General features: G+C 44.6%; 1 long non-coding RNA gene across 1 annotated transcript in view; it reads left to right on the top strand.

The window, feature by feature from the left end:
• The first annotated feature begins 261 nt into the window (after positions 1 to 261).
• LOC140189093 (uncharacterized) overlaps positions 262 to 13,060 on the top strand; it is a 95,555-nt gene continuing 82,756 nt past the window's right edge. The window contains exon 1 of the long non-coding RNA XR_011883448.1: positions 262 to 322. This is a non-coding gene — a long non-coding RNA (uncharacterized lncRNA). The remainder of the gene's footprint in view (positions 323 to 13,060) is intronic.

The following is a 13,060-nucleotide window of genomic DNA, read 5'->3' as shown; positions in this document are numbered from 1 at the left end:
AGTCAATTCCCGGAGGTGCGGGTGGGAAACCTCCCACCCTCCCCACAACCGACTCTATTTGGAAGGCTCCACTGATTGACAGCTCCTTCTGCCCCCTCCAAGCACATGAAACACCGTCGAGTGACGCAACGCGGTCCCGCCATCACCGTTGACGTTTCCTTGGAAACGGCCGAGCACGGGAACCAGGTGGGAAGTCCGAGATGGTGGAGTCAGTCTCCACTTGTTGGGGTTTCGGCTTCGCGGTGGGATCCGCCTCTCCTCTTCCTGCCCGCGGAATAGTGAGTGTCTGTCAGCGCCTCACTGCACCGGCTCTCTGCCTCAGGTACAATATTTAAAACATATTTGCACAGTCACATGGATGGGAAAGGTTGAGAGGGATACGGCCCTAATGCAGGCAGATGGGCCGAGTTCAGGTCGACAACTTGGTCGGCGGGGATGAGTTGTACCGAAGGGACTGTTTCATTTCTGTATAAACCAGTGACTCTATTTTGGGAGTTAATTCCGGCTGCCAGCTATTCTCTCGGTGAAATATTTACCCCTCAGATCCCCTTTGAATCTGTCTTTAAACAGTTTTGTCCTACTTTAATGAGAGGCAGTTCTTTGGCTGACAAGGCAAGTAGAACACACAACCCTGTCTACCTGTGATGCCACATACAGGGAACTGTGTAACAATATTAGAGGCACATGCACAGGGGCTTCAGTGAGCAAGGCCCAGAGGGATATGAAACTAATGCAGGAAAGTGGGATTATTACAGCTGTGCATGATGGGGAACATAAATGTGATGGGCCAGAGGGTCTGTTTCTATCCTGTACAACCCTGACCACAGCAGTCCTCCAATGCACTGGGGCTTGTCACCTTCATTCTCAGCTGTGAGCTTGTTCCACTGAACCCCTTATCCTCTGAGAAGACATTTGCACCCTCCCACCGTGACCAAGCTGTGAGACATCTCTCCTAATATCACCCAGAGTACTTCACCAAATTCCCATGTAAAAGTACAGGGTGCACAGAGGATGGGAGCATCTTGGTCACCTTTTGAGGGGTTTGGTTCACTGTGTGACTATTAATACCTTTGTCCAACAAAAATCCATCGCACTTGGTCTGTCTCCTACCCTGCCTTGGTGATTCAAATACTAATCTAAGTTGTCCTTAAACACCAGCCTGCATCACCCCCTCAGGCAGTGTGTTCCAGATTGTAACCTCCTTCTGGGGAAAGGGGAAAGAGGACAGTTTTCGTCAGATCGTCTTTAAACCACACATTTCTCTCATTAATCCTATGTTCAAAAACACCTCATACTTGTGTGTATTAAATTCCATCTGCCACTGTTCCAGCGAGTCCACATCACATGTCAAGATTTGTTAGCCTTCCTCACTGTCCACTGCACCACTAATCGTGGTGTCATCTGCAAACTTCCTGATCCAGTTCAACACATTCTCATCCAGATCATTAATAAGGTACAGATGGAAAACAACAATGGACCCAGCACCTGGAAGTTCAACCAGGGCAGGATGTCCACAATGAATGATAGGTTCCTGAGAAGTGTTTGTGAACAGAGACTTTGTGTGTTTCTGCCTCCACCACCTCCTCTGTCGGCTCATTTGGAATACCAGCAATTCTCTTGTGTGTAATATGTACCCTGCAGATCCCCTTTAAAACTTCCCCCGTCACATTAAAACTATTCCCTTTAGATTTACGCCTATACCGAGGGAAACTGTCTCTGTCTCTCTAAACAATGTATGTCTCAGATAATTTTATCCACCTCCATCACCACACCCTTCAGATCCTCTTTAAACCTCCGACCTGTAACGTTAAAACTATTCCCTGCAGTTTCAGGAGGGAGAAAACTGTTCCTTCCCATGAAGACCCGAGGGAGTGAACAGTTTCTGTCAATCATCCCTAGGAGTTATCCCCATTGATCGATCAAACTAAATCTCTTGCCCTGCACTAGCTCCTCGGCCACACATTCATCAGTGGTATCTTTCTATATCTCCCTGCACTAACAAGTGTCATTAGGAGTAACACACAGCTTACTGTTTCTTTGTTTCTGTCTTATTTCTTTAAATTCACTGCACAGGAACACAACCCTCCTGCTCCCTACGTTGCTATTACCAACATGCACCATCCACCACGATGTCTGGCTGCTCAGCCTTCCATTTGAAATGTCCTGCAGCTGCTCCGAGACCATCAGACCATAAAACACAGTAGCAGAATTAGGCAATTTGGCCCACCAGTCTGCTGCACCATTCTGCCAGGGATAAGAGATCATGACAGATCTCTGAACCCTCTCAGACCCTCTTTTCGCCCCCACAGTCGAGAAGTTCTACATGAAATATACCCAGTGAATTGGCCTCAGCCGTCTGTGGGGATGAATTCAGAGTCAGAACCAGAATCAGGTTTGTTACCACCGGCGTGTGTCATGAAATTTGTTAATGTAGCAGCAGCAGTTCAATGCCGTACCTGATAATAAAGAAAGAATAAATAAATCAGTATGTGTGTATATGGATATGTATATTATGTAGATTAACTAGAGTGCAAAAACAGAAATAACGTGTATTATAAATGCTATACATCGAATACACCTATAGCAGTTTTTGAGTGTTTTAAAGTGACAAACCAAAAATCTTCAAACTCCTGATGAGATATATCCACTGTCTTGCCCTCTTTGTACTGTAGCTGCATGAATATGTTGGGACCAGGTTAGATCCTCAGAGATATTGATATCCAGAAACTTGAAATTGTTTCCTCTCTCCACTTCTGATCCCTCCATGAGGATTGGTTCGTGTTCCCTCGTCTCACCCTTCCTGAGGTCGACAATCAGCTCTTTTGTCTGACTGACATTGAGTGCAATGTTCTCGCTGCGACACCACAGCTGGTATATCTCATTCCTCTGTGCCCTCTCATCTCCATCTGAGTTTCTACCAACAGTGGTTGTGTCATCAGCAAATTTGTAGATGATATTTGAGCTATGCCTAGCCTCACAGTCATGGGTATATAGAGAGTAGAGCAGTGGGCTAAGCACACACCCCTGAGGTGCACCAGTGTTGATCATCAGCGAGGGGGAGATATTATCACCAATCCGCACAGATCGTGGTCTCTCGGTTGGTAAGTCGAGGATCCAGTTGCAGAGGGACCGGGTTCTGTAGCTTATTGATCAGGATTGTGGGAATGATGGGGTTAAACACTGAGCTGTATTCAATGAACAGCACCCTGACATAGGCTGCTCAGATTCACTGCCCTTTACTAAGGAAATTACTCCATATCTTTGTTGTAACAGGATGTCCTAGTATTCTGAGGATGTGCCCTGTGGTTGTAGATGCCCCACTATCAGAAACATCCTCTTCACAGCCACGCTATCTCAGCCTTTCAATATTTGATAGGTTTCAATGAGATCCCCTCTTTCTTCTAAACTCCAGTGAGTACAGACAGGCCCAGAGCCATCAAACATCCCCATGCATTAACCCTTTCATTGCTGGGATCATTCTTGTGAACCTCCTCTGGGCCCTTTCCAATGCTAGCACATACTTTTTTAAGATAAGGGGTCCAAAACAGTTCACAATACTCCAAGTGTGATCAGACCAATGCCTCATCAATCCTCAGCATTACATCCTTGCTTCTGTGCAGTAGTCCTCTGGAAATGAATGCTAACATTGCATTTGGCTTCCTCACCACCGACTCTACCGGCAAGTCTATCTTTTGGAATTCCTGCATATCTCAGAGATACCTGACCCTGGTACCCAGCAGGCGACCCATTATCCTGGCATCTCTATTGCTGCCACAGAATCTTCTGCATGTCCCCTGTACTGTGAGAGTGCTGTCATTACTGCTCTGCTTGTCCTTTCCTCACGCAGAGCATCAGACCGGGCTGTCAGTACCACCGACCTGAAGGGCTGCTGTGCTCTGGTTTGTCATCCTCTCAGGGATATTCAAAGGAGTGTACAGCCACAGGGAGACATTGCACTGTCTGTCCCTTCCTCTTTCCAGTCATGGTGGTCACTAAACTATCTGCAGCCTGACCTCAGGTGTGACCAACTCACTGAATCTGTGGTCTCAGCATCCTGGAAACTCTCGATCTGTCCATCTCCAGCTCAGTGTCCTTCACACGGTCAGTCAGGAGCTGCAGATGGTGCATTTCCCTGATGTGACGTTGTCGGGGACACTGACTGACTCCCTGATCTCCCACATCTTGAGGTGGAGCTTGTCATTGCCATAAATGCCATTTCAACTACTCCAACAGGGAGAGGAATTCCAAAGAAAACCTCTGAAATCTGACTTCCCAAAGTTCTTTGGCTCATCTGCCATTTCTCTGTCCGCATTCACAGCTGGTCTATATTCTGCTGAATCCTGATTGAGGAAAGAGGACCGGGTCGAGACAACAGAGACTTATGGAGAAGAGGAGTTCTCCACTTGGACTGCACGTGGACATTCCCGACCAAAACTTTTCCATGGGGGGCTTCCAGACCGTTCGGGCTGACCGGAAGTTCACTGAGAGCGGTAAGCGTAAAAGAGTTGGCGGCTTGCTGTTCTGGTTAACAACGGATGGTGCAATCCTGGTCATATTACGATCGAGGAACATGTTTGTAGCCCGGATATTGAACTTTTTGCTGTTGGATTCCGGACATATTCCACCGCGATACAACTGGGCGTCATCGGAGGTTGTTCCTGACTGTGGCCATCGAACTTTGCAGCTCCTCCCGTGGAGGGTCAGACACCCTGAGCCAACAGGCTGGTCCTGGACTTATTTACATTTGGCACATTTTGCATATTGTTGTTAGATTGCTTGTGGTTTTGTATTTCTATATTTATGCTCTATTCGTGGTTGGTGCAGCTGTAACGAAACTCAATTTCCCTCTGGATCAATAAAGTATGCCTATGTCTCTGTCTATCCTGTGTGAACCTTGAACTGTATCCACAGCTCTACTAATTTCTGTGTCTCTGCAGACCTACAAATCAGACCAGCTTCATTTTCATCCAAATCACTTCACAAAGAGCAGAATTCCCAGCACTGATTCTTGTGGGGCACCACTGTTCACAGGTCTCCAGTCAGAATCACACCCCTCAACCATTACCTTCTGTGTTCTCTGACCAAGCTACACTTTGAATATATTCTACCAAATATCTATTCAGCCCGTATGCCTTCTTGCTTTCGATCAGGACCCTTGTTGAAAGCTTCACCAGAGTCCATATGTTCTATATCCACTAACCGGCCCTCAGTAATTGAATTTCTCACTTTAAAAGTTGAACCAAGTTTGCAAGACTTGATGTTGCCCATGCAAAGAGATTTTGGCTACTCTGAATGTGTTTATGCTTTCTCAGATACAAGTTGATCCTATCTTTAAAGATCATTTCCAAGAATATCCCTACCACTAATGTAAGAGTCACCAGGGTATAGTTTCCTGTCTTGTCCCGATTGAAGTTCTTAAAAAGGGGAAGAATATTTGTCATTTTCCACTCTTCTGCATCCTGGCCTGTAATTAAAAGATCATCAGTTTTGAGTTTTGTTAAATTTTTGACCTTATTTTATCTCTGAACCAAAGTTCAAAGTACAATTATTATCGAAATATGTTTATATTCTACAAACTTGAGGTTCATTCCAAACAGGCTGCCATAAAACAAAAAAAAGCCAAAAGAACTCTCAAATAAAGTAAGAAGACTGTCAAACACCCAAAGTGCAGAAAGGAAAATAAATCATGCAAACAATAAACGCAGGTAAATACTGTAGCATTTTGAACTGAAATCCTCAGAGAGTCCATCCACAGATGCTTAGTTCAGCGCAGAATGGAGCAGCGAGCTGAACCGGCTCATCCCTGGCCTCGGGCCCAACACACTGACCATTTCAATCTGCCTGGCACCGAAATCATCATCCAAACACTGGGTTCAGTCGCTTCGATACGATCTGGGGCCTGGTCCCCGCTGCCTCCATTTGGCCTGTACCTGACTTTTCCATTTGGGCCCGGCGTTTAAATCAAACGAACTTCGTGTCTTCCTCACTCTCAGTGACGGGTCCGCTGCCTCACCTCTGTTCTGCCACATCAAATTGCCTCCAAGTCCAAAGGGAAGTTACAGGCTATTCATTTACTAGAAAAAGAGATTCACCAGTGTCACCTTAAACCAGAACCAGTGGAGATAATCAATTTAACTTCACAACTCATCACTGAACTGTTTCCCACAATCTATGGACTCACTTTCACGACTTCTGTATCTTATGTTCTCTATTTATTTCTCATTTCTTTATGATTATTATTATTTTCTCTCTTGTATTTGCACATGTTGTTGTTTACACATTGGTTATTTGGTGACCGAGTTGGGTGCGGTGTCTCATTGATTATGTTGTGGTTGTTGGATTATCTGAGTAAGACCATAAGACATAGCAGCAGAATTAGGCCATTTGGCCCATCGAGTCTGCCCCACCATTCAATCATGGCTGACCCTTGTTTCTCCTCCTCAGCCTCACTCCTTGGTCTTTTCCCCGAAACCTTTGATGCCCCATCCAATCAAGAAACTATCCAGCTCTGCCTTAAATACACCCAACGACCTGTCCTTCACAGCTGCCTCTGGTAATAAATTCCACAAATTCATAGGCAGATAGATAGATATACTTTATTGATCGCGAGGGAAATTGGGTTTCGTTACAGCTGCACTAACCAAGAATAGAACATAAATATAGCAATACAAAAACCACAAACAATCAAACAACAATATGCAAACTATGCCAGATGGAAATGAGTCCAGGACCAGCCTATTGGCTCAGGGTGTCTGACCCTGCACGGGAGGAGCTGCAATGTTCGATGGTCACAGTCAGGAACAACCTCCCATGACGCCCAGTTGTATCGCGGTGGAATATGGCCGGAGTCCAACAGCAAAAAGTTCAATGTCCGGGCTACAAACACGTTCCTCGATCGCAATATGACCAGGATTGCACCATCCGTTGTTAACCAGAACAGCAAGCCCCCAACTCCTTTACGCTTACCGTGCTCAGTGCACTTCCGGTCAGCCTCAAGGGTCTGGAAGCCCTTTATGGAAACGTTTTGGTCGGGTATGTCCTCGTGCAGCCACGTTTCAGTAAAACACATAACACTGCTCTCCCGAAATGTCCTCTGACTCCTGGCTAGCGCCGTCAACTCATCGATTTTATTACCCACCGAACTCCTCTCCTCCATAAGTGTCTGTTGTCTCGACCCGGTCCTCTTTCCTCACCTTTGTGATCCCCGTCTGCATCCTCTGTGTGTTTTCCTCCAGATTTCAGCAGGTGTGTCCGCCACTCTGTTCGGTAAACCGGTCGCCATAAGCGCAATCAGCTGGTCCCTGGAATAAACAAAACGACCATACTGCTGCCCTGCTAATGAGACGTGTCCGAATGTAACTATTTCCAGCACTAAAAACTCAAATAAAACTCTCTCCACCAGCATGTTAGAGAGGGTGCAGCTTCAACGTGTTACCGTGAAAAGAAAAAATACAACAAGTAATGTAAGTTTAAAAAAAAAGTAAGAAGGAAAAGGTAAGAAAACTAGTCAGAGCGGCTGTAACAGGCTGCATGTGCACTCATCACACTCTGGCTAAAGAAATGTCTCTGCATCTCTGTTTTAAATGGGCGCCCCTCTACCCTGAGGCTGTGCCCACTTGTCTTAGACTCCCTCGCCATGGAAAATGGAAAACATCTTTTCCACATCTTCTCTGTCTCAGCCTTTCAACATTTGAAAGGTTTCAATGAGATACCCCCTCATCCTTCTAAATTCCAGCGAGTTCGGACCCAGAGCTCACTGTACTCAAGGTGAGGTCTCACCAGAGCCTCATGAAGCCTCAGCATCACATCCCTGGTCTTATATTTGAGACCCCTTGAAAGGAATGGTAATTATAGTATTTGCCGCCTTCATCACCAACTCTATCTGCAAGTTAACCTTTAGGTTGTCCTGCACGAGGACTGCCAATTCCCTTAGCATCTCTGATTTTTGGATTTTCTGCCCATTTAGAAAAAGGTCTGCACTTTTATTTCTACTACCAAAGAGCATGACCATGTATTTTCTGACATTGTATTTCATTCGCTACTCTCCTGCTCATCTCCTGATCTAAGTCCATCTGCAGCCTACCCATTTCCTCAACACTACCTGCCCCTCCACCAGACTTCATATCATCTGCAAACTTGACAACAAAGCCATCTATTTGTTCATCTATATAATTGATATACAGCATAAAAAAGAAGCGGTCATAACACTGACCCCTGCAGAACACCACTACTTACTGGCAACCAACCAGAAAAGGATCCTTCTATTACCACTCACTGCTTTCTACCAATCAGTCAATGCTTTTAACTTTCCTGTAATACCATGGGCTCTTAATGTGGTAAGCAGCCTCATATATGGCACTTTGTCAAAGGCCTTCTAAAAGTACAAATATAGAACAGGGACTGCATCCCCTTTATCGATTAGAAACATAGAAACATAGAAAATAGGTGCAGGAGTAGGCCATTCGGCCCTTCGAGCCTGCACCGCCATTCAGTATGATCATGACTGATCATCCAACTCAGAACCCTGCACCAGCCTTCCCTCCATACCCCCGCTGATCCCTTTAGCCACAAAGGCCATATCTAACTTCCTCTTAAATATAGCCAGTGCACTGGCCTCAACTGTTTCCTGTGGCAGAGAATTCCCCAGATTCACCACTCTCTGTGTGTGAAGAAGTTTTTCCGATTCTCGGTCCTAAAAGGCTTCCCCTTTATCCTCTAACTGTGACCCCTCATTCTGGACTTCCCCAACATCAGGAACAATCTTCCTGCATCTAGCCTGTCCAATCCCTTTCAGATTTTATACGTTTCAATAAGATCCCCCCTCATTCTTCTAAATTCCAGAGAGTATGAGCCTAGTCGATCCACTCTTTCATCATATGAAAGTCCTGCCATCCCAGGAATCAATCTGGTCAATCTTCTTTGTACTCCCTCTATGGCAAGAATGTCTTTCCTCAGATTAGGGGACCAAAGCTGCACACAATACTCCAGGTGTTGTCTCACCAAGACCTTGTACAACTGCAGTAGTACCTCCCTGCTCCTGTACTCGAATCCTCTTGCTATGAATGCCAGCATACCATTCGCCTTTTTCACCGCCTGCTGCACCTGCATGCCGACTTTCAATGACTGGTGTACAATGACACCCAGGTCTCATTGCACCTCCCCTTTTCCTAATCGGCAGCCATTCAGATAACAATCTGTTTTCCTGTTTTTGCCACCAAAGTGGATAACCTCACATTTATCCACATTAAATTGCATCTGCCATGAATTTACTCACTCACCTAACCTATCCAAGTCACCCTGCATCATCTTAGCATCCTCCTCACAGCTAACACTATCGCCCAGCTTCGTGTCATCCGCAAACTTGGAGATGCTACATTTAATTCCCTCACCTAAGTCATTAATATATATTGTAAACAACTGGGGTCCCAGCACTGAGCCTTGCGTACCCCACTAGTCACTGCCTGCCATTCTGAAAAGGTCCCTTTTATTCCCACTCTTTGCTTCCTGTCTGCCAACCAATTCTCTATCCACATCAATACCTTACCCCCAGTACCGTGTGCTTTAAGTTTGCACACTAACCTCCTGCGTTGGACCTTGCCAAAAGCCTTTTGAAAATCCAAATATACCACATCCACTGGTTCTCCCCTATCCACTCTACTAGTTACATACTCAGAAAATTCTATGAGATTCGTCAGACATGATTTTCCTTAACAAATCCATCCTGACTTTGTCCGATGATTTCACCACTTTCCAAATGTGCTGTTATCACATCTTTGATAACTGACTCTTGCATTTTCCCCACCACCGATGTTAGGCTAACTGGTCTATAATTCCCCGGTTTCTCTCTCCTCCTTTTTTAAAAAGCACGGTTACATTAGCCACCCTCCAATCCTCGGAACTAGTGCAGAATCTAAAGAGTTTTGAAAAATTATCACTAATGCATCCACTATTTCTTGGGCTACTTCCTTAAGCACTCTGGGATGCAGGCCATCTGGCCCCGGGGATTTATCTGCCTTTAATCCCTTCAATTTACCTAACACCACTTCCCTACTAACAGGTATTTCCCTCAGTTCCTCCATCTCACTAGACCCTCGGTCCCCTACTCTTTCCGGAAGATTATTTATGTCGTCCTTAGTGAGGACAGAACCAAAGTAGTTATTCAATTGGTCTGCCATGACCTTGTTCCCCATAAACAAATCACCTGCTTCTGTCTGTAGGGACCTATATTTGTCTTAACCAATCTTTTTCTTTTCACATATCTGTAAAAGCTTTTACAGTCAGTTTTTATGTTCCCTGCCAGTTTTCTCTCATAATCTTTTTTTTTCCCTTTCCTAATTAAGCCCTTTGTCCTCCTCTGCTGGACTCTGAATTTCTCCCAGTCCTCAGGTGAGCCGTTTTTTCTGGCTAATTTGTATGCTCCTTCTTTGGAATTGATACTATCCCTAATTTCCCTTGTCAGCCATGGGTGCACTACCTTCCCTGATTTTTTCTTTTGCCAAAGTGGGATGAACAATTGTTGTAGTTCATTCTACATGTAATCTTCTCAAAGAATTCCAACAGATTCATCAGGCAAGATTTTCCCTTAAGGTAACCATGCAGTATTTGTCCTATCTTGCTCTGTGTCTCTAAGTACTTCATAACTTCATCCTTAACAATTGACTCCAACAACTTCCCAACCACTGAGTTCAGGCTAACTGGTCTATAATTTCCTTCCTGTTGCTTTCCTGGAATCTTAAACAGTGGAGTGACATTTGCAGTTTTCTAGTCATCTGGCACCGTACTAAAGTCCAATGATTTTGAAAGATATTTAATAATGCTCTCACAATCTCTATTGCTATATCTTTCAGAACTGTAGGGTGCAGTGCATCTGGTCCGGGTGACACGTCAGGTCTTTCAGCTTTTTGAGCACCTTCTCACTTGTAATAGTAACTACACTCATTTCTCTTCCCTCACACCCTTCAACATCGGCACACTACTAGTGTCTTCTGCAAAGACTCATGCAATATATCCATTTAGTTCATTTGCCATCTCCTTGCCCCCTGTTATTATTTCTCCACCCTCGTATTCCAGCGGTCCTATATCCACTCTCATCTCTGTTTTATTTTTAACATACTTGAAAAACTTTTACTATCCACTTTGATATTGTTTGCTATTTGTTTTCACATTTCATCTTTTCCCTCCTATTATTCTTTCTGTAATCTTTTAAAGGCTTCCCAATCCTCTGTCTTACCACTATTTTTTTTTCACTGTTGGATGCACTTTCTTTTGCTGTTACATTAGCTTTGACTTCCCTTATCAACCGCATTTTGCTATTTGAGTATTTCTTCATTTTTTTGGAATAAATCTATCCCACAAACTCACACCACTACTTCTGTGCTTGATCTCTGCCAGCATCTGCTTCCAATTTACTTTGGCCGCCTCCTCTCTCATACCACTGTAATATTTTTTTTATTTCACTGAAATACTGATACGTCAGACTTTACATTTTTCCTATCAAATTTCAAGTTGAACATAATCAAATTGTCATCACTGTTTCCTGAGGATTCTTTTACCTTAAGCTCCCTAATCACCTCAGGTTCATTATATAACACCCAATCTAATGTAGCTCATCCCTGTTCTAAAAAAAGCATCTTGCAGGTATTCAACAAACTCACTCTCCAGAGATCAATTTCCAATCTGATTTTCCCAAACTATCTGCATGTTGAAATCTCCCATGACTACCACAGCATTGCCCTTTTGACACGTCTTTGTTATTTCCTGTTGTAATCTGTGGTCCATATCCAGGCTACTGTTTGGAGGCCTGTATATAACTGCATCAGTGTCCTTTTACCCTTGCAGTTTCTGAACTCAACGCAGAATGATTCAGCATCTTCTGGTCCAATATCACATCTTTCTACTGAATTGATGCCATTCTTTACCAGCAGAGTCTCACCAGCCCCTCTGCCTACCTTCCTATCTCTCTGATACAACATGTAACCTTGGACATTTAGCTCCCAACTGCCAGCATCCTTCTGCCACGACTCAGCGATGGCCATGACATCATATCTGACAATCTGTAATAGGGTAATGTTCATCCACCTTATTTCTTATATTCTGTGGATAGAGATATAACACTTTGAGTACAGTATCACTACCCTTTGATTCTGCATCCCTCATGCACTGATACCCACCCTAATGGCTGCAGTGATGTCCTATCACCTGCCTGCCCTTCCTGACAGTCCAATTGGATGCTATCTTTGCTTTTTTGCCCTCCATCCTATCCTGACTGCCTTCGCTCATGTTCCTACACTCCCCCCCACCCCGCCAAATTAGTTTAACCCTCCCCTACCGCTCTAACAAACTGGTAGTATGCCCACAAGAAAACTAATCTCAGGGTTGTATACAGTGACAGAAATGTATTTTGATAATACATTTACTTTCAGCTTTGAACTTTGTAGTAGAGAGCCGGGTGTTGTACTGGTCTGTGTCCTCACTGGCCGGTGCTGTGCTCTGGCAGCTCAGTGTGCTTGGTATACAGTGTCAGTGTTTTTACTGAAGTGTGTCCTTATTACACAATTGACCTTTTCCACCCTGGAGCTTAGATGATTCACTGGCTACCAGAATGATTTGTTTTGGTCACCCTGCCGTATGATTTAATCAAACATAGAAACATAGAAAATAGGTGCAGGAGTAGGCCAATCGGCCCTTCGAGCCTGCACCGCCATTCGGTATGATCATGGCTGATCATCCAACTCAGAACCCTGCACCAGACTTCCCTCCATACCCCCTGATCCCTTTAGCCACAAGGGCCATATCTAACTCCCTCTTAAATATAGCCAATGAACTGGCCTCAACTGTTTCCTGTGGCAGAGAATTCCACAGATTCACCACTGTCTGCGTGAAGAAGTTTTTCCTAATCTCGGTCCTAAAAGGCTTCCCTTTTATCCTCAAACTGTGACCCCTCGTTCTGGACTTCCCCAACATTGGGAACAATCTGCCTGCATCTAGCCTGTCCAATCTCTTTAGGATTTTATACGTTTCAATCAGATCCCCCCTCAATCTTCTAAATTCCAACGAGTAT

Source organism: Mobula birostris, chromosome 28, assembly GCF_030028105.1.
Source record: "Mobula birostris isolate sMobBir1 chromosome 28, sMobBir1.hap1, whole genome shotgun sequence".
NCBI classification, from domain to species: Eukaryota; Metazoa; Chordata; class Chondrichthyes; order Myliobatiformes; family Myliobatidae; genus Mobula; species Mobula birostris.
The sequence above is the reverse complement of the archived record's forward strand: the minus strand, read 5'-3'. Positions and strand labels throughout refer to the sequence as shown.